A 14,645-nucleotide genomic window follows, 5' to 3' on the forward strand; every position below is an offset into this window, starting at 1 on the left:
AACTCATACTTACCTGGCAGGGGAGATACCATGATCACGAAGGTGGTTCTCCCAGGGTGAGGCCCGTCCATTGCACTCCGGGCAGGTTGACCCCTGCGATTTCCCCAAATGCGGGAAACTCGACTGCATAATTTGTGGTAGTGGGGGACTGCGTTCGCGCTTTCCCCTGATGAGCACCGGTTAACGACAGAGCAGGCGTGCCGCTGAGGATCCCTTGCTGGCTGGGGACAGTGGGGAGAGCATGCGGGACTCGGTCCTTTATCTGCACTGCGACAGAGAAGGCTTTTTTCATCCTTCACAGGGGCTGGGTGTGGCTGCTTCTGTGACATCATCACTCTATGCAAATCCTCAGGGCTCACTGCGCTCCGGCCGAGTGCCCGGTTTATGGCATTTTCTGGTGTTTGCGGCTAACTGTAGCTCTGGGCAAGTGCGGCGGAGCTTTCCCGTGGGCTGTGTTTCCCGCGTTCAGTGCCGATCAAGGGAGAGAGTGAGCGAGCGAGCGCTTCGCAAAGTCGCCCCCTGCTGGGCAGCGAGGGCTGCAACCGGCGGCCTGCCTGCGTGCAAGAGCAACTCATACTTACCTGGCAGGGGAGATACCATGATCACGAAGGTGGTTCTCCCAGGGTGAGGCCCGTCCATTGCACTCCGGGCAGGTTGACCCCTGCGATTTCCCCAAATGCGGGAAACTCGACTGCATAATTTGTGGTAGTGGGGGACTGCGTTCGCGCTTTCCCCTGATGAGCACCGGTTAACGACAGAGCAGGCGTGCCGCTGAGGATCCCTTGCTGGCTGGGGACAGTGGGGAGAGCATGCGGGACTCGGTCCTTTATCTGCACTGCGACAGAGAAGGCTTTTTTCATCCTTCACAGGGGCTGGGTGTGGCTGCTTCTGTGACATCATCACTCTATGCAAATCCTCAGGGCTCACTGCGCTCCGGCCGAGTGCCCGGTTTATGGCATTTTCTGGTGTTTGCGGCTAACTGTAGCTCTGGGCAAGTGCGGCGGAGCTTTCCCGTGGGCTGTGTTTCCCGCGTTCAGTGCCGATCAAGGGAGAGAGTGAGCGAGCGAGCGCTTCGCAAAGTCGCCCCCTGCTGGGCAGCGAGGGCTGCAACCGGCGGCCTGCCTGCGTGCAAGAGCAACTCATACTTACCTGGCAGGGGAGATACCATGATCACGAAGGTGGTTCTCCCAGGGTGAGGCCCGTCCATTGCACTCCGGGCAGGTTGACCCCTGCGATTTCCCCAAATGCGGGAAACTCGACTGCATAATTTGTGGTAGTGGGGGACTGCGTTCGCGCTTTCCCCTGATGAGCACCGGTTAACGACAGAGCAGGCGTGCCGCTGAGGATCCCTTGCTGGCTGGGGACAGTGGGGAGAGCATGCGGGACTCGGTCCTTTATCTGCGCTGCGACAGAGAAGGCTTTTTTCATCCTTCACAGGGGCTGGGTGTGGCTGCTTCTGTGACATCATCACTCTATGCAAATCCTCAGGGCTCACTGCGCTCCGGCCGAGTGCCCGGTTTATGGCATTTTCTGGTGTTTGCGGCTAACTGTAGCTCTGGGCAAGTGCGGCGGAGCTTTCCCGTGGGCTGTGTTTCCCGCGTTCAGTGCCGATCAAGGGAGAGAGTGAGCGAGCGAGCGCTTCGCAAAGTCGCCCCCTGCTGGGCAGCGAGGGCTGCAACCGGCGGCCTGCCTGCGTGCAAGAGCAACTCATACTTACCTGGCAGGGGAGATACCATGATCACGAAGGTGGTTCTCCCAGGGTGAGGCCCGTCCATTGCACTCCGGGCAGGTTGACCCCTGCGATTTCCCCAAATGCGGGAAACTCGACTGCATAATTTGTGGTAGTGGGGGACTGCGTTCGCGCTTTCCCCTGATGAGCACCGGTTAACGACAGAGCAGGCGTGCCGCTGAGGATCCCTTGCTGGCTGGGGACAGTGGGGAGAGCATGCGGGACTCGGTCCTTTATCTGCGCTGCGACAGAGAAGGTTTTTTTCATCCTTCACAGGGGCTGGGTGTGGCTGCTTCTGTGACATCATCACTCTATGCAAATCCTCAGGGCTCACTGCGCGCCGGCCGAGTGCCCGGTTTATGGCATTTTCTGGTGTTTGCGGCTAACTGTAGCTCTGGGCAAGTGCGGCGGAGCTTTCCCGTGGGCTGTGTTTCCCGCGTTCAGTGCCGATCAAGGGAGAGAGTGAGCGAGCGAGCGCTTCGCAAAGTCGCCCCCTGCTGGGCAGCGAGGGCTGCAACCGGCGGCCTGCCTGCGTGCAAGAGCAACTCATACTTACCTGGCAGGGGAGATACCATGATCACGAAGGTGGTTCTCCCAGGGTGAGGCCCGTCCATTGCACTCCGGGCAGGTTGACCCCTGCGATTTCCCCAAATGCGGGAAACTCGACTGCATAATTTGTGGTAGTGGGGGACTGCGTTCGCGCTTTCCCCTGATGAGCACCGGTTAACGACAGAGCAGGCGTGCCGCTGAGGATCCCTTGCTGGCTGGGGACACTGGGGAGAGCATGCGGGACTCGGTCCTTTATCTGCGCTGCGACAGAGAAGGCTTTTTTCATCCTTCACAGGGGCTGGGTGTGGCTGCTTCTGTGACATCATCACTCTATGCAAATCCTCAGGGCTCACTGCGCTCCGGCCGAGTGCCCGGTTTATGGCATTTTCTGGTGTTTGCGGCTAACTGTAGCTCTGGGCAAGTGCGGCGGAGCTTTCCCGTGGGCTGTGTTTCCCGCGTTCAGTGCCGATCAAGGGAGAGAGTGAGCGAGCGAGCGCTTCGCAAAGTCGCCCCCTGCTGGGCAGCGAGGGCTGCAACCGGCGGCCTGCCTGCGTGCAAGAGCAACTCATACTTACCTGGCAGGGGAGATACCATGATCACGAAGGTGGTTCTCCCAGGGTGAGGCCCGTCCATTGCACTCCGGGCAGGTTGACCCCTGCGATTTCCCCAAATGCGGGAAACTCGACTGCATAATTTGTGGTAGTGGGGGACTGCGTTCGCGCTTTCCCCTGATGAGCACCGGTTAACGACAGAGCAGGCGTGCCGCTGAGGATCCCTTGCTGGCTGGGGACAGTGGGGAGAGCATGCGGGACTCGGTCCTTTATCTGCACTGCGACAGAGAAGGCTTTTTTCATCCTTCACAGGGGCTGGGTGTGGCTGCTTCTGTGACATCATCACTCTATGCAAATCCTCAGGGCTCACTGCGCGCCGGCCGAGTGCCCGGTTTATGGCATTTTCTGGTGTTTGCGGCTAACTGTAGCTCTGGGCAAGTGCGGCGGAGCTTTCCCGTGGGCTGTGTTTCCCGCGTTCAGTGCCGATCAAGGGAGAGAGTGAGCGAGCGAGCGCTTCGCAAAGTCGCCCCCTGCTGGGCAGCGAGGGCTGCAACCGGCGGCCTGCCTGCGTGCAAGAGCAACTCATACTTACCTGGCAGGGGAGATACCATGATCACGAAGGTGGTTCTCCCAGGGTGAGGCCCGTCCATTGCACTCCGGGCAGGTTGACCCCTGCGATTTCCCCAAATGCGGGAAACTCGACTGCATAATTTGTGGTAGTGGGGGACTGCGTTCGCGCTTTCCCCTGATGAGCACCGGTTAACGACAGAGCAGGCGTGCCGCTGAGGATCCCTTGCTGGCTGGGGACAGTGGGGAGAGCATGCGGGACTCGGTCCTTTATCTGCACTGCGACAGAGAAGGCTTTTTTCATCCTTCACAGGGGCTGGGTGTGGCTGCTTCTGTGACATCATCACTCTATGCAAATCCTCAGGGCTCACTGCGCTCCGGCCGAGTGCCCGGTTTATGGCATTTTCTGGTGTTTGCGGCTAACTGTAGCTCTGGGCAAGTGCGGCGGAGCTTTCCCGTGGGCTGTGTTTCCCGCGTTCAGTGCCGATCAAGGGAGAGAGTGAGCGAGCGAGCGCTTCGCAAAGTCGCCCCCTGCTGGGCAGCGAGGGCTGCAACCGGCGGCCTGCCTGCGTGCAAGAGCAACTCATACTTACCTGGCAGGGGAGATACCATGATCACGAAGGTGGTTCTCCCAGGGTGAGGCCCGTCCATTGCACTCTGGGCAGGTTGACCCCTGCGATTTCCCCAAATGCGGGAAACTCGACTGCATAATTTGTGGTAGTGGGGGACTGCGTTCGCGCTTTCCCCTGATGAGCACCGGTTAACGACAGAGCAGGCGTGCCGCTGAGGATCCCTTGCTGGCTGGGGACAGTGGGGAGAGCATGCGGGACTCGGTCCTTTATCTGCACTGCGACAGAGAAGGCTTTTTTCATCCTTCACAGGGGCTGGGTGTGGCTGCTTCTGTGACATCATCACTCTATGCAAATCCTCAGGGCTCACTGCGCGCCGGCCGAGTGCCCGGTTTATGGCATTTTCTGGTGTTTGCGGCTAACTGTAGCTCTGGGCAAGTGCGGCGGAGCTTTCCCGTGGGCTGTGTTTCCCGCGTTCAGTGCCGATCAAGGGAGAGAGTGAGCGAGCGAGCGCTTCGCAAAGTCGCCCCCTGCTGGGCAGCGAGGGCTGCAACCGGCGGCCTGCCTGCGTGCAAGAGCAACTCATACTTACCTGGCAGGGGAGATACCATGATCACGAAGGTGGTTCTCCCAGGGTGAGGCCCGTCCATTGCACTCCGGGCAGGTTGACCCCTGCGATTTCCCCAAATGCGGGAAACTCGACTGCATAATTTGTGGTAGTGGGGGACTGCGTTCGCGCTTTCCCCTGATGAGCACCGGTTAACGACAGAGCAGGCGTGCCGCTGAGGATCCCTTGCTGGCTGGGGACAGTGGGGAGAGCATGCGGGACTCGGTCCTTTATCTGCACTGCGACAGAGAAGGCTTTTTTCATCCTTCACAGGGGCTGGGTGTGGCTGCTTCTGTGACATCATCACTCTATGCAAATCCTCAGGGCTCACTGCGCGCCGGCCGAGTGCCCGGTTTATGGCATTTTCTGGTGTTTGCGGCTAACTGTAGCTCTGGGCAAGTGCGGCGGAGCTTTCCCGTGGGCTGTGTTTCCCGCGTTCAGTGCCGATCAAGGGAGAGAGTGAGCGAGCGAGCGCTTCGCAAAGTCGCCCCCTGCTGGGCAGCGAGGGCTGCAACCGGCGGCCTGCCTGCGTGCAAGAGCAACTCATACTTACCTGGCAGGGGAGATACCATGATCACGAAGGTGGTTCTCCCAGGGTGAGGCCCGTCCATTGCACTCCGGGCAGGTTGACCCCTGCGATTTCCCCAAATGCGGGAAACTCGACTGCATAATTTGTGGTAGTGGGGGACTGCGTTCGCGCTTTCCCCTGATGAGCACCGGTTAACGACAGAGCAGGCGTGCCGCTGAGGATCCCTTGCTGGCTGGGGACAGTGGGGAGAGCATGCGGGACTCGGTCCTTTATCTGCGCTGCGACAGAGAAGGCTTTTTTCATCCTTCACAGGGGCTGGGTGTGGCTGCTTCTGTGACATCATCACTCTATGCAAATCCTCAGGGCTCACTGCGCTCCGGCCGAGTGCCCGGTTTATGGCATTTTCTGGTGTTTGCGGCTAACTGTAGCTCTGGGCAAGTGCGGCGGAGCTTTCCCGTGGGCTGTGTTTCCCGCGTTCAGTGCCGATCAAGGGAGAGAGTGAGCGAGCGAGCGCTTCGCAAAGTCGCCCCCTGCTGGGCAGCGAGGGCTGCAACCGGCGGCCTGCCTGCGTGCAAGAGCAACTCATACTTACCTGGCAGGGGAGATACCATGATCACGAAGGTGGTTCTCCCAGGGTGAGGCCCGTCCATTGCACTCCGGGCAGGTTGACCCCTGCGATTTCCCCAAATGCGGGAAACTCGACTGCATAATTTGTGGTAGTGGGGGACTGCGTTCGCGCTTTCCCCTGATGAGCACCGGTTAACGACAGAGCAGGCGTGCCGCTGAGGATCCCTTGCTGGCTGGGGACAGTGGGGAGAGCATGCGGGACTCGGTCCTTTATCTGCGCTGCGACAGAGAAGGTTTTTTTCATCCTTCACAGGGGCTGGGTGTGGCTGCTTCTGTGACATCATCACTCTATGCAAATCCTCAGGGCTCACTGCGCGCCGGCCGAGTGCCCGGTTTATGGCATTTTCTGGTGTTTGCGGCTAACTGTAGCTCTGGGCAAGTGCGGCGGAGCTTTCCCGTGGGCTGTGTTTCCCGCGTTCAGTGCCGATCAAGGGAGAGAGTGAGCGAGCGAGCGCTTCGCAAAGTCGCCCCCTGCTGGGCAGCGAGGGCTGCAACCGGCGGCCTGCCTGCGTGCAAGAGCAACTCATACTTACCTGGCAGGGGAGATACCATGATCACGAAGGTGGTTCTCCCAGGGTGAGGCCCGTCCATTGCACTCCGGGCAGGTTGACCCCTGCGATTTCCCCAAATGCGGGAAACTCGACTGCATAATTTGTGGTAGTGGGGGACTGCGTTCGCGCTTTCCCCTGATGAGCACCGGTTAACGACAGAGCAGGCGTGCCGCTGAGGATCCCTTGCTGGCTGGGGACACTGGGGAGAGCATGCGGGACTCGGTCCTTTATCTGCGCTGCGACAGAGAAGGCTTTTTTCATCCTTCACAGGGGCTGGGTGTGGCTGCTTCTGTGACATCATCACTCTATGCAAATCCTCAGGGCTCACTGCGCTCCGGCCGAGTGCCCGGTTTATGGCATTTTCTGGTGTTTGCGGCTAACTGTAGCTCTGGGCAAGTGCGGCGGAGCTTTCCCGTGGGCTGTGTTTCCCGCGTTCAGTGCCGATCAAGGGAGAGAGTGAGCGAGCGAGCGCTTCGCAAAGTCGCCCCCTGCTGGGCAGCGAGGGCTGCAACCGGCGGCCTGCCTGCGTGCAAGAGCAACTCATACTTACCTGGCAGGGGAGATACCATGATCACGAAGGTGGTTCTCCCAGGGTGAGGCCCGTCCATTGCACTCCGGGCAGGTTGACCCCTGCGATTTCCCCAAATGCGGGAAACTCGACTGCATAATTTGTGGTAGTGGGGGACTGCGTTCGCGCTTTCCCCTGATGAGCACCGGTTAACGACAGAGCAGGCGTGCCGCTGAGGATCCCTTGCTGGCTGGGGACAGTGGGGAGAGCATGCGGGACTCGGTCCTTTATCTGCACTGCGACAGAGAAGGCTTTTTTCATCCTTCACAGGGGCTGGGTGTGGCTGCTTCTGTGACATCATCACTCTATGCAAATCCTCAGGGCTCACTGCGCGCCGGCCGAGTGCCCGGTTTATGGCATTTTCTGGTGTTTGCGGCTAACTGTAGCTCTGGGCAAGTGCGGCGGAGCTTTCCCGTGGGCTGTGTTTCCCGCGTTCAGTGCCGATCAAGGGAGAGAGTGAGCGAGCGAGCGCTTCGCAAAGTCGCCCCCTGCTGGGCAGCGAGGGCTGCAACCGGCGGCCTGCCTGCGTGCAAGAGCAACTCATACTTACCTGGCAGGGGAGATACCATGATCACGAAGGTGGTTCTCCCAGGGTGAGGCCCGTCCATTGCACTCCGGGCAGGTTGACCCCTGCGATTTCCCCAAATGCGGGAAACTCGACTGCATAATTTGTGGTAGTGGGGGACTGCGTTCGCGCTTTCCCCTGATGAGCACCGGTTAACGACAGAGCAGGCGTGCCGCTGAGGATCCCTTGCTGGCTGGGGACAGTGGGGAGAGCATGCGGGACTCGGTCCTTTATCTGCACTGCGACAGAGAAGGCTTTTTTCATCCTTCACAGGGGCTGGGTGTGGCTGCTTCTGTGACATCATCACTCTATGCAAATCCTCAGGGCTCACTGCGCTCCGGCCGAGTGCCCGGTTTATGGCATTTTCTGGTGTTTGCGGCTAACTGTAGCTCTGGGCAAGTGCGGCGGAGCTTTCCCGTGGGCTGTGTTTCCCGCGTTCAGTGCCGATCAAGGGAGAGAGTGAGCGAGCGAGCGCTTCGCAAAGTCGCCCCCTGCTGGGCAGCGAGGGCTGCAACCGGCGGCCTGCCTGCGTGCAAGAGCAACTCATACTTACCTGGCAGGGGAGATACCATGATCACGAAGGTGGTTCTCCCAGGGTGAGGCCCGTCCATTGCACTCTGGGCAGGTTGACCCCTGCGATTTCCCCAAATGCGGGAAACTCGACTGCATAATTTGTGGTAGTGGGGGACTGCGTTCGCGCTTTCCCCTGATGAGCACCGGTTAACGACAGAGCAGGCGTGCCGCTGAGGATCCCTTGCTGGCTGGGGACAGTGGGGAGAGCATGCGGGACTCGGTCCTTTATCTGCACTGCGACAGAGAAGGCTTTTTTCATCCTTCACAGGGGCTGGGTGTGGCTGCTTCTGTGACATCATCACTCTATGCAAATCCTCAGGGCTCACTGCGCGCCGGCCGAGTGCCCGGTTTATGGCATTTTCTGGTGTTTGCGGCTAACTGTAGCTCTGGGCAAGTGCGGCGGAGCTTTCCCGTGGGCTGTGTTTCCCGCGTTCAGTGCCGATCAAGGGAGAGAGTGAGCGAGCGAGCGCTTCGCAAAGTCGCCCCCTGCTGGGCAGCGAGGGCTGCAACCGGCGGCCTGCCTGCGTGCAAGAGCAACTCATACTTACCTGGCAGGGGAGATACCATGATCACGAAGGTGGTTCTCCCAGGGTGAGGCCCGTCCATTGCACTCCGGGCAGGTTGACCCCTGCGATTTCCCCAAATGCGGGAAACTCGACTGCATAATTTGTGGTAGTGGGGGACTGCGTTCGCGCTTTCCCCTGATGAGCACCGGTTAACGACAGAGCAGGCGTGCCGCTGAGGATCCCTTGCTGGCTGGGGACAGTGGGGAGAGCATGCGGGACTCGGTCCTTTATCTGCACTGCGACAGAGAAGGCTTTTTTCATCCTTCACAGGGGCTGGGTGTGGCTGCTTCTGTGACATCATCACTCTATGCAAATCCTCAGGGCTCACTGCGCGCCGGCCGAGTGCCCGGTTTATGGCATTTTCTGGTGTTTGCGGCTAACTGTAGCTCTGGGCAAGTGCGGCGGAGCTTTCCCGTGGGCTGTGTTTCCCGCGTTCAGTGCCGATCAAGGGAGAGAGTGAGCGAGCGAGCGCTTCGCAAAGTCGCCCCCTGCTGGGCAGCGAGGGCTGCAACCGGCGGCCTGCCTGCGTGCAAGAGCAACTCATACTTACCTGGCAGGGGAGATACCATGATCACGAAGGTGGTTCTCCCAGGGTGAGGCCCGTCCATTGCACTCCGGGCAGGTTGACCCCTGCGATTTCCCCAAATGCGGGAAACTCGACTGCATAATTTGTGGTAGTGGGGGACTGCGTTCGCGCTTTCCCCTGATGAGCACCGGTTAACGACAGAGCAGGCGTGCCGCTGAGGATCCCTTGCTGGCTGGGGACAGTGGGGAGAGCATGCGGGACTCGGTCCTTTATCTGCACTGCGACAGAGAAGGCTTTTTTCATCCTTCACAGGGGCTGGGTGTGGCTGCTTCTGTGACATCATCACTCTATGCAAATCCTCAGGGCTCACTGCGCGCCGGCCGAGTGCCCGGTTTATGGCATTTTCTGGTGTTTGCGGCTAACTGTAGCTCTGGGCAAGTGCGGCGGAGCTTTCCCGTGGGCTGTGTTTCCCGCGTTCAGTGCCGATCAAGGGAGAGTGTGAGCGAGCGAGCGCTTCGCAAAGTCGCCCCCTGCTGGGCAGCGAGGGCTGCAACCGGCGGCCTGCCTGCGTGCAAGAGCAACTCATACTTACCTGGCAGGGGAGATACCATGATCACGAAGGTGGTTCTCCCAGGGTGAGGCCCGTCCATTGCACTCCGGGCAGGTTGACCCCTTCGATTTCCCCAAATGCGGGAAACTCGACTGCATAATTTGTGGTAGTGGGGGACTGCGTTCGCGCTTTCCCCTGATGAGCACCGGTTAACGACAGAGCAGGCGTGCCGCTGAGGATCCCTTGCTGGCTGGGGACAGTGGGGAGAGCATGCGGGACTCGGTCCTTTATCTGCACTGCGACAGAGAAGGCTTTTTTCATCCTTCACAGGGGCTGGGTGTGGCTGCTTCTGTGACATCATCACTCTATGCAAATCCTCAGGGCTCACTGCGCTCCGGCCGAGTGCCCGGTTTATGGCATTTTCTGGTGTTTGCGGCTAACTGTAGCTCTGGGCAAGTGCGGCGGAGCTTTCCCGTGGGCTGTGTTTCCCGCGTTCAGTGCCGATCAAGGGAGAGAGTGAGCGAGCGAGCGCTTCGCAAAGTCGCCCCCTGCTGGGCAGCGAGGGCTGCAACCGGCGGCCTGCCTGCGTGCAAGAGCAACTCATACTTACCTGGCAGGGGAGATACCATGATCACGAAGGTGGTTCTCCCAGGGTGAGGCCCGTCCATTGCACTCCGGGCAGGTTGACCCCTGCGATTTCCCCAAATGCGGGAAACTCGACTGCATAATTTGTGGTAGTGGGGGACTGCGTTCGCGCTTTCCCCTGATGAGCACCGGTTAACGACAGAGCAGGCGTGCCGCTGAGGATCCCTTGCTGGCTGGGGACAGTGGGGAGAGCATGCGGGACTCGGTCCTTTATCTGCACTGCGACAGAGAAGGCTTTTTTCATCCTTCACAGGGGCTGGGTGTGGCTGCTTCTGTGACATCATCACTCTATGCAAATCCTCAGGGCTCACTGCGCGCCGGCCGAGTGCCCGGTTTATGGCATTTTCTGGTGTTTGCGGCTAACTGTAGCTCTGGGCAAGTGCGGCGGAGCTTTCCCGTGGGCTGTGTTTCCCGCGTTCAGTGCCGATCAAGGGAGAGAGTGAGCGAGCGAGCGCTTCGCAAAGTCGCCCCCTGCTGGGCAGCGAGGGCTGCAACCGGCGGCCTGCCTGCGTGCAAGAGCAACTCATACTTACCTGGCAGGGGAGATACCATGATCACGAAGGTGGTTCTCCCAGGGTGAGGCCCGTCCATTGCACTCCGGGCAGGTTGACCCCTGCGATTTCCCCAAATGCGGGAAACTCGACTGCATAATTTGTGGTAGTGGGGGACTGCGTTCGCGCTTTCCCCTGATGAGCACCGGTTAACGACAGAGCAGGCGTGCCGCTGAGGATCCCTTGCTGGCTGGGGACAGTGGGGAGAGCATGCGGGACTCGGTCCTTTATCTGCACTGCGACAGAGAAGGCTTTTTTCATCCTTCACAGGGGCTGGGTGTGGCTGCTTCTGTGACATCATCACTCTATGCAAATCCTCAGGGCTCACTGCGCGCCGGCCGAGTGCCCGGTTTATGGCATTTTCTGGTGTTTGCGGCTAACTGTAGCTCTGGGCAAGTGCGGCGGAGCTTTCCCGTGGGCTGTGTTTCCCGCGTTCAGTGCCGATCAAGGGAGAGAGTGAGCGAGCGAGCGCTTCGCAAAGTCGCCCCCTGCTGGGCAGCGAGGGCTGCAACCGGCGGCCTGCCTGCGTGCAAGAGCAACTCATACTTACCTGGCAGGGGAGATACCATGATCACGAAGGTGGTTCTCCCAGGGTGAGGCCCGTCCATTGCACTCCGGGCAGGTTGACCCCTGCGATTTCCCCAAATGCGGGAAACTCGACTGCATAATTTGTGGTAGTGGGGGACTGCGTTCGCGCTTTCCCCTGATGAGCACCGGTTAACGACAGAGCAGGCGTGCCGCTGAGGATCCCTTGCTGGCTGGGGACAGTGGGGAGAGCATGCGGGACTCGGTCCTTTATCTGCACTGCGACAGAGAAGGCTTTTTTCATCCTTCACAGGGGCTGGGTGTGGCTGCTTCTGTGACATCATCACTCTATGCAAATCCTCAGGGCTCACTGCGCGCCGGCCGAGTGCCCGGTTTATGGCATTTTCTGGTGTTTGCGGCTAACTGTAGCTCTGGGCAAGTGCGGCGGAGCTTTCCCGTGGGCTGTGTTTCCCGCGTTCAGTGCCGATCAAGGGAGAGAGTGAGCGAGCGAGCGCTTCGCAAAGTCGCCCCCTGCTGGGCAGCGAGGGCTGCAACCGGCGGCCTGCCTGCGTGCAAGAGCAACTCATACTTACCTGGCAGGGGAGATACCATGATCACGAAGGTGGTTCTCCCAGGGTGAGGCCCGTCCATTGCACTCCGGGCAGGTTGACCCCTGCGATTTCCCCAAATGCGGGAAACTCGACTGCATAATTTGTGGTAGTGGGGGACTGCGTTCGCGCTTTCCCCTGATGAGCACCGGTTAACGACAGAGCAGGCGTGCCGCTGAGGATCCCTTGCTGGCTGGGGACAGTGGGGAGAGCATGCGGGACTCGGTCCTTTATCTGCACTGCGACAGAGAAGGCTTTTTTCATCCTTCACAGGGGCTGGGTGTGGCTGCTTCTGTGACATCATCACTCTATGCAAATCCTCAGGGCTCACTGCGCGCCGGCCGAGTGCCCGGTTTATGGCATTTTCTGGTGTTTGCGGCTAACTGTAGCTCTGGGCAAGTGCGGCGGAGCTTTCCCGTGGGCTGTGTTTCCCGCGTTCAGTGCCGATCAAGGGAGAGAGTGAGCGAGCGAGCGCTTCGCAAAGTCGCCCCCTGCTGGGCAGCGAGGGCTGCAACCGGCGGCCTGCCTGCGTGCAAGAGCAACTCATACTTACCTGGCAGGGGAGATACCATGATCACGAAGGTGGTTCTCCCAGGGTGAGGCCCGTCCATTGCACTCCGGGCAGGTTGACCCCTGCGATTTCCCCAAATGCGGGAAACTCGACTGCATAATTTGTGGTAGTGGGGGACTGCGTTCGCGCTTTCCCCTGATGAGCACCGGTTAACGACAGAGCAGGCGTGCCGCTGAGGATCCCTTGCTGGCTGGGGACAGTGGGGAGAGCATGCGGGACTCGGTCCTTTATCTGCACTGCGACAGAGAAGGCTTTTTTCATCCTTCACAGGGGCTGGGTGTGGCTGCTTCTGTGACATCATCACTCTATGCAAATCCTCAGGGCTCACTGCGCGCCGGCCGAGTGCCCGGTTTATGGCATTTTCTGGTGTTTGCGGCTAACTGTAGCTCTGGGCAAGTGCGGCGGAGCTTTCCCGTGGGCTGTGTTTCCCGCGTTCAGTGCCGATCAAGGGAGAGAGTGAGCGAGCGAGCGCTTCGCAAAGTCGCCCCCTGCTGGGCAGCGAGGGCTGCAACCGGCGGCCTGCCTGCGTGCAAGAGCAACTCATACTTACCTGGCAGGGGAGATACCATGATCACGAAGGTGGTTCTCCCAGGGTGAGGCCCGTCCATTGCACTCCGGGCAGGTTGACCCCTGCGATTTCCCCAAATGCGGGAAACTCGACTGCATAATTTGTGGTAGTGGGGGACTGCGTTCGCGCTTTCCCCTGATGAGCACCGGTTAACGACAGAGCAGGCGTGCCGCTGAGGATCCCTTGCTGGCTGGGGACAGTGGGGAGAGCATGCGGGACTCGGTCCTTTATCTGCACTGCGACAGAGAAGGCTTTTTTCATCCTTCACAGGGGCTGGGTGTGGCTGCTTCTGTGACATCATCACTCTATGCAAATCCTCAGGGCTCACTGCGCGCCGGCCGAGTGCCCGGTTTATGGCATTTTCTGGTGTTTGCGGCTAACTGTAGCTCTGGGCAAGTGCGGCGGAGCTTTCCCGTGGGCTGTGTTTCCCGCGTTCAGTGCCGATCAAGGGAGAGAGTGAGCGAGCGAGCGCTTCGCAAAGTCGCCCCCTGCTGGGCAGCGAGGGCTGCAACCGGCGGCCTGCCTGCGTGCAAGAGCAACTCATACTTACCTGGCAGGGGAGATACCATGATCACGAAGGTGGTTCTCCCAGGGTGAGGCCCGTCCATTGCACTCCGGGCAGGTTGACCCCTGCGATTTCCCCAAATGCGGGAAACTCGACTGCATAATTTGTGGTAGTGGGGGACTGCGTTCGCGCTTTCCCCTGATGAGCACCGGTTAACGACAGAGCAGGCGTGCCGCTGAGGATCCCTTGCTGGCTGGGGACAGTGGGGAGAGCATGCGGGACTCGGTCCTTTATCTGCACTGCGACAGAGAAGGCTTTTTTCATCCTTCACAGGGGCTGGGTGTGGCTGCTTCTGTGACATCATCACTCTATGCAAATCCTCAGGGCTCACTGCGCGCCGGCCGAGTGCCCGGTTTATGGCATTTTCTGGTGTTTGCGGCTAACTGTAGCTCTGGGCAAGTGCGGCGGAGCTTTCCCGTGGGCTGTGTTTCCCGCGTTCAGTGCCGATCAAGGGAGAGAGTGAGCGAGCGAGCGCTTCGCAAAGTCGCCCCCTGCTGGGCAGCGAGGGCTGCAACCGGCGGCCTGCCTGCGTGCAAGAGCAACTCATACTTACCTGGCAGGGGAGATACCATGATCACGAAGGTGGTTCTCCCAGGGTGAGGCCCGTCCATTGCACTCCGGGCAGGTTGACCCCTGCGATTTCCCCAAATGCGGGAAACTCGACTGCATAATTTGTGGTAGTGGGGGACTGCGTTCGCGCTTTCCCCTGATGAGCACCGGTTAACGACAGAGCAGGCGTGCCGCTGAGGATCCCTTGCTGGCTGGGGACAGTGGGGAGAGCATGCGGGACTCGGTCCTTTATCTGCACTGCGACAGAGAAGGCTTTTTTCATCCTTCACAGGGGCTGGGTGTGGCTGCTTCTGTGACATCATCACTCTATGCAAATCCTCAGGGCTCACTGCGCGCCGGCCGAGTGCCCGGTTTATGGCATTTTCTGGTGTTTGCGGCTAACTGTAGCTCTGGGCAAGTGCGGCGGAGCTTTCCC

The 14,645-nt window shown here is 59.7% G+C and overlaps 26 non-coding genes across 26 annotated transcripts; all 26 read left to right on the forward strand.

Annotated features, from left to right (window-relative positions):
- The first annotated feature begins 5 nt into the window (after positions 1 to 5).
- Positions 6 to 169, forward strand: LOC137519797 (U1 spliceosomal RNA). Its single transcript, XR_011021172.1, has one exon. It is a non-coding gene; the product is annotated as a U1 spliceosomal RNA (small nuclear RNA).
- A 404-nt stretch (positions 170 to 573) lies between these two features.
- Positions 574 to 737, forward strand: LOC137519798 (U1 spliceosomal RNA). The gene has a single exon (XR_011021173.1). It is a non-coding gene; the product is annotated as a U1 spliceosomal RNA (small nuclear RNA).
- Positions 738 to 1,141: 404 nt separating this feature from the next.
- On the forward strand, positions 1,142 to 1,305 carry LOC137519799 (U1 spliceosomal RNA). The gene has a single exon (XR_011021174.1). It is a non-coding gene; the product is annotated as a U1 spliceosomal RNA (small nuclear RNA).
- Positions 1,306 to 1,709: 404 nt separating this feature from the next.
- LOC137519800 (U1 spliceosomal RNA) lies at positions 1,710 to 1,873 on the forward strand. Its single transcript, XR_011021175.1, has one exon. It is a non-coding gene; the product is annotated as a U1 spliceosomal RNA (small nuclear RNA).
- A 404-nt stretch (positions 1,874 to 2,277) lies between these two features.
- Positions 2,278 to 2,441, forward strand: LOC137519801 (U1 spliceosomal RNA). The gene has a single exon (XR_011021176.1). It is a non-coding gene; the product is annotated as a U1 spliceosomal RNA (small nuclear RNA).
- A 404-nt stretch (positions 2,442 to 2,845) lies between these two features.
- Positions 2,846 to 3,009, forward strand: LOC137519802 (U1 spliceosomal RNA). The gene has a single exon (XR_011021177.1). It is a non-coding gene; the product is annotated as a U1 spliceosomal RNA (small nuclear RNA).
- A 404-nt stretch (positions 3,010 to 3,413) lies between these two features.
- On the forward strand, positions 3,414 to 3,577 carry LOC137519805 (U1 spliceosomal RNA). Its single transcript, XR_011021178.1, has one exon. It is a non-coding gene; the product is annotated as a U1 spliceosomal RNA (small nuclear RNA).
- A 404-nt stretch (positions 3,578 to 3,981) lies between these two features.
- LOC137519906 (U1 spliceosomal RNA) lies at positions 3,982 to 4,145 on the forward strand. The gene has a single exon (XR_011021274.1). It is a non-coding gene; the product is annotated as a U1 spliceosomal RNA (small nuclear RNA).
- Positions 4,146 to 4,549: 404 nt separating this feature from the next.
- LOC137519806 (U1 spliceosomal RNA) lies at positions 4,550 to 4,713 on the forward strand. The gene has a single exon (XR_011021179.1). It is a non-coding gene; the product is annotated as a U1 spliceosomal RNA (small nuclear RNA).
- A 404-nt stretch (positions 4,714 to 5,117) lies between these two features.
- Positions 5,118 to 5,281, forward strand: LOC137519807 (U1 spliceosomal RNA). The gene has a single exon (XR_011021180.1). It is a non-coding gene; the product is annotated as a U1 spliceosomal RNA (small nuclear RNA).
- Positions 5,282 to 5,685: 404 nt separating this feature from the next.
- Positions 5,686 to 5,849, forward strand: LOC137519809 (U1 spliceosomal RNA). The gene has a single exon (XR_011021182.1). It is a non-coding gene; the product is annotated as a U1 spliceosomal RNA (small nuclear RNA).
- Positions 5,850 to 6,253: 404 nt separating this feature from the next.
- Positions 6,254 to 6,417, forward strand: LOC137519810 (U1 spliceosomal RNA). Its single transcript, XR_011021183.1, has one exon. It is a non-coding gene; the product is annotated as a U1 spliceosomal RNA (small nuclear RNA).
- Positions 6,418 to 6,821: 404 nt separating this feature from the next.
- Positions 6,822 to 6,985, forward strand: LOC137519811 (U1 spliceosomal RNA). The gene has a single exon (XR_011021184.1). It is a non-coding gene; the product is annotated as a U1 spliceosomal RNA (small nuclear RNA).
- Positions 6,986 to 7,389: 404 nt separating this feature from the next.
- On the forward strand, positions 7,390 to 7,553 carry LOC137519812 (U1 spliceosomal RNA). Its single transcript, XR_011021185.1, has one exon. It is a non-coding gene; the product is annotated as a U1 spliceosomal RNA (small nuclear RNA).
- Positions 7,554 to 7,957: 404 nt separating this feature from the next.
- Positions 7,958 to 8,121, forward strand: LOC137519907 (U1 spliceosomal RNA). Its single transcript, XR_011021275.1, has one exon. It is a non-coding gene; the product is annotated as a U1 spliceosomal RNA (small nuclear RNA).
- A 404-nt stretch (positions 8,122 to 8,525) lies between these two features.
- Positions 8,526 to 8,689, forward strand: LOC137519813 (U1 spliceosomal RNA). Its single transcript, XR_011021186.1, has one exon. It is a non-coding gene; the product is annotated as a U1 spliceosomal RNA (small nuclear RNA).
- A 404-nt stretch (positions 8,690 to 9,093) lies between these two features.
- On the forward strand, positions 9,094 to 9,257 carry LOC137519814 (U1 spliceosomal RNA). Its single transcript, XR_011021187.1, has one exon. It is a non-coding gene; the product is annotated as a U1 spliceosomal RNA (small nuclear RNA).
- Positions 9,258 to 9,661: 404 nt separating this feature from the next.
- On the forward strand, positions 9,662 to 9,825 carry LOC137519955 (U1 spliceosomal RNA). Its single transcript, XR_011021321.1, has one exon. It is a non-coding gene; the product is annotated as a U1 spliceosomal RNA (small nuclear RNA).
- Positions 9,826 to 10,229: 404 nt separating this feature from the next.
- On the forward strand, positions 10,230 to 10,393 carry LOC137519815 (U1 spliceosomal RNA). The gene has a single exon (XR_011021188.1). It is a non-coding gene; the product is annotated as a U1 spliceosomal RNA (small nuclear RNA).
- Positions 10,394 to 10,797: 404 nt separating this feature from the next.
- On the forward strand, positions 10,798 to 10,961 carry LOC137519816 (U1 spliceosomal RNA). The gene has a single exon (XR_011021189.1). It is a non-coding gene; the product is annotated as a U1 spliceosomal RNA (small nuclear RNA).
- Positions 10,962 to 11,365: 404 nt separating this feature from the next.
- Positions 11,366 to 11,529, forward strand: LOC137519817 (U1 spliceosomal RNA). Its single transcript, XR_011021190.1, has one exon. It is a non-coding gene; the product is annotated as a U1 spliceosomal RNA (small nuclear RNA).
- A 404-nt stretch (positions 11,530 to 11,933) lies between these two features.
- On the forward strand, positions 11,934 to 12,097 carry LOC137519818 (U1 spliceosomal RNA). Its single transcript, XR_011021191.1, has one exon. It is a non-coding gene; the product is annotated as a U1 spliceosomal RNA (small nuclear RNA).
- Positions 12,098 to 12,501: 404 nt separating this feature from the next.
- On the forward strand, positions 12,502 to 12,665 carry LOC137519821 (U1 spliceosomal RNA). Its single transcript, XR_011021193.1, has one exon. It is a non-coding gene; the product is annotated as a U1 spliceosomal RNA (small nuclear RNA).
- A 404-nt stretch (positions 12,666 to 13,069) lies between these two features.
- Positions 13,070 to 13,233, forward strand: LOC137519822 (U1 spliceosomal RNA). The gene has a single exon (XR_011021194.1). It is a non-coding gene; the product is annotated as a U1 spliceosomal RNA (small nuclear RNA).
- Positions 13,234 to 13,637: 404 nt separating this feature from the next.
- Positions 13,638 to 13,801, forward strand: LOC137519823 (U1 spliceosomal RNA). Its single transcript, XR_011021195.1, has one exon. It is a non-coding gene; the product is annotated as a U1 spliceosomal RNA (small nuclear RNA).
- Positions 13,802 to 14,205: 404 nt separating this feature from the next.
- Positions 14,206 to 14,369, forward strand: LOC137519824 (U1 spliceosomal RNA). The gene has a single exon (XR_011021196.1). It is a non-coding gene; the product is annotated as a U1 spliceosomal RNA (small nuclear RNA).
- The last annotated feature ends 276 nt before the right edge of the window (positions 14,370 to 14,645 follow it).

Source organism: Hyperolius riggenbachi, chromosome 5 (assembly GCF_040937935.1).
Source record: "Hyperolius riggenbachi isolate aHypRig1 chromosome 5, aHypRig1.pri, whole genome shotgun sequence".
NCBI lineage: Eukaryota > Metazoa > Chordata > Amphibia > Anura > Hyperoliidae > Hyperolius > Hyperolius riggenbachi.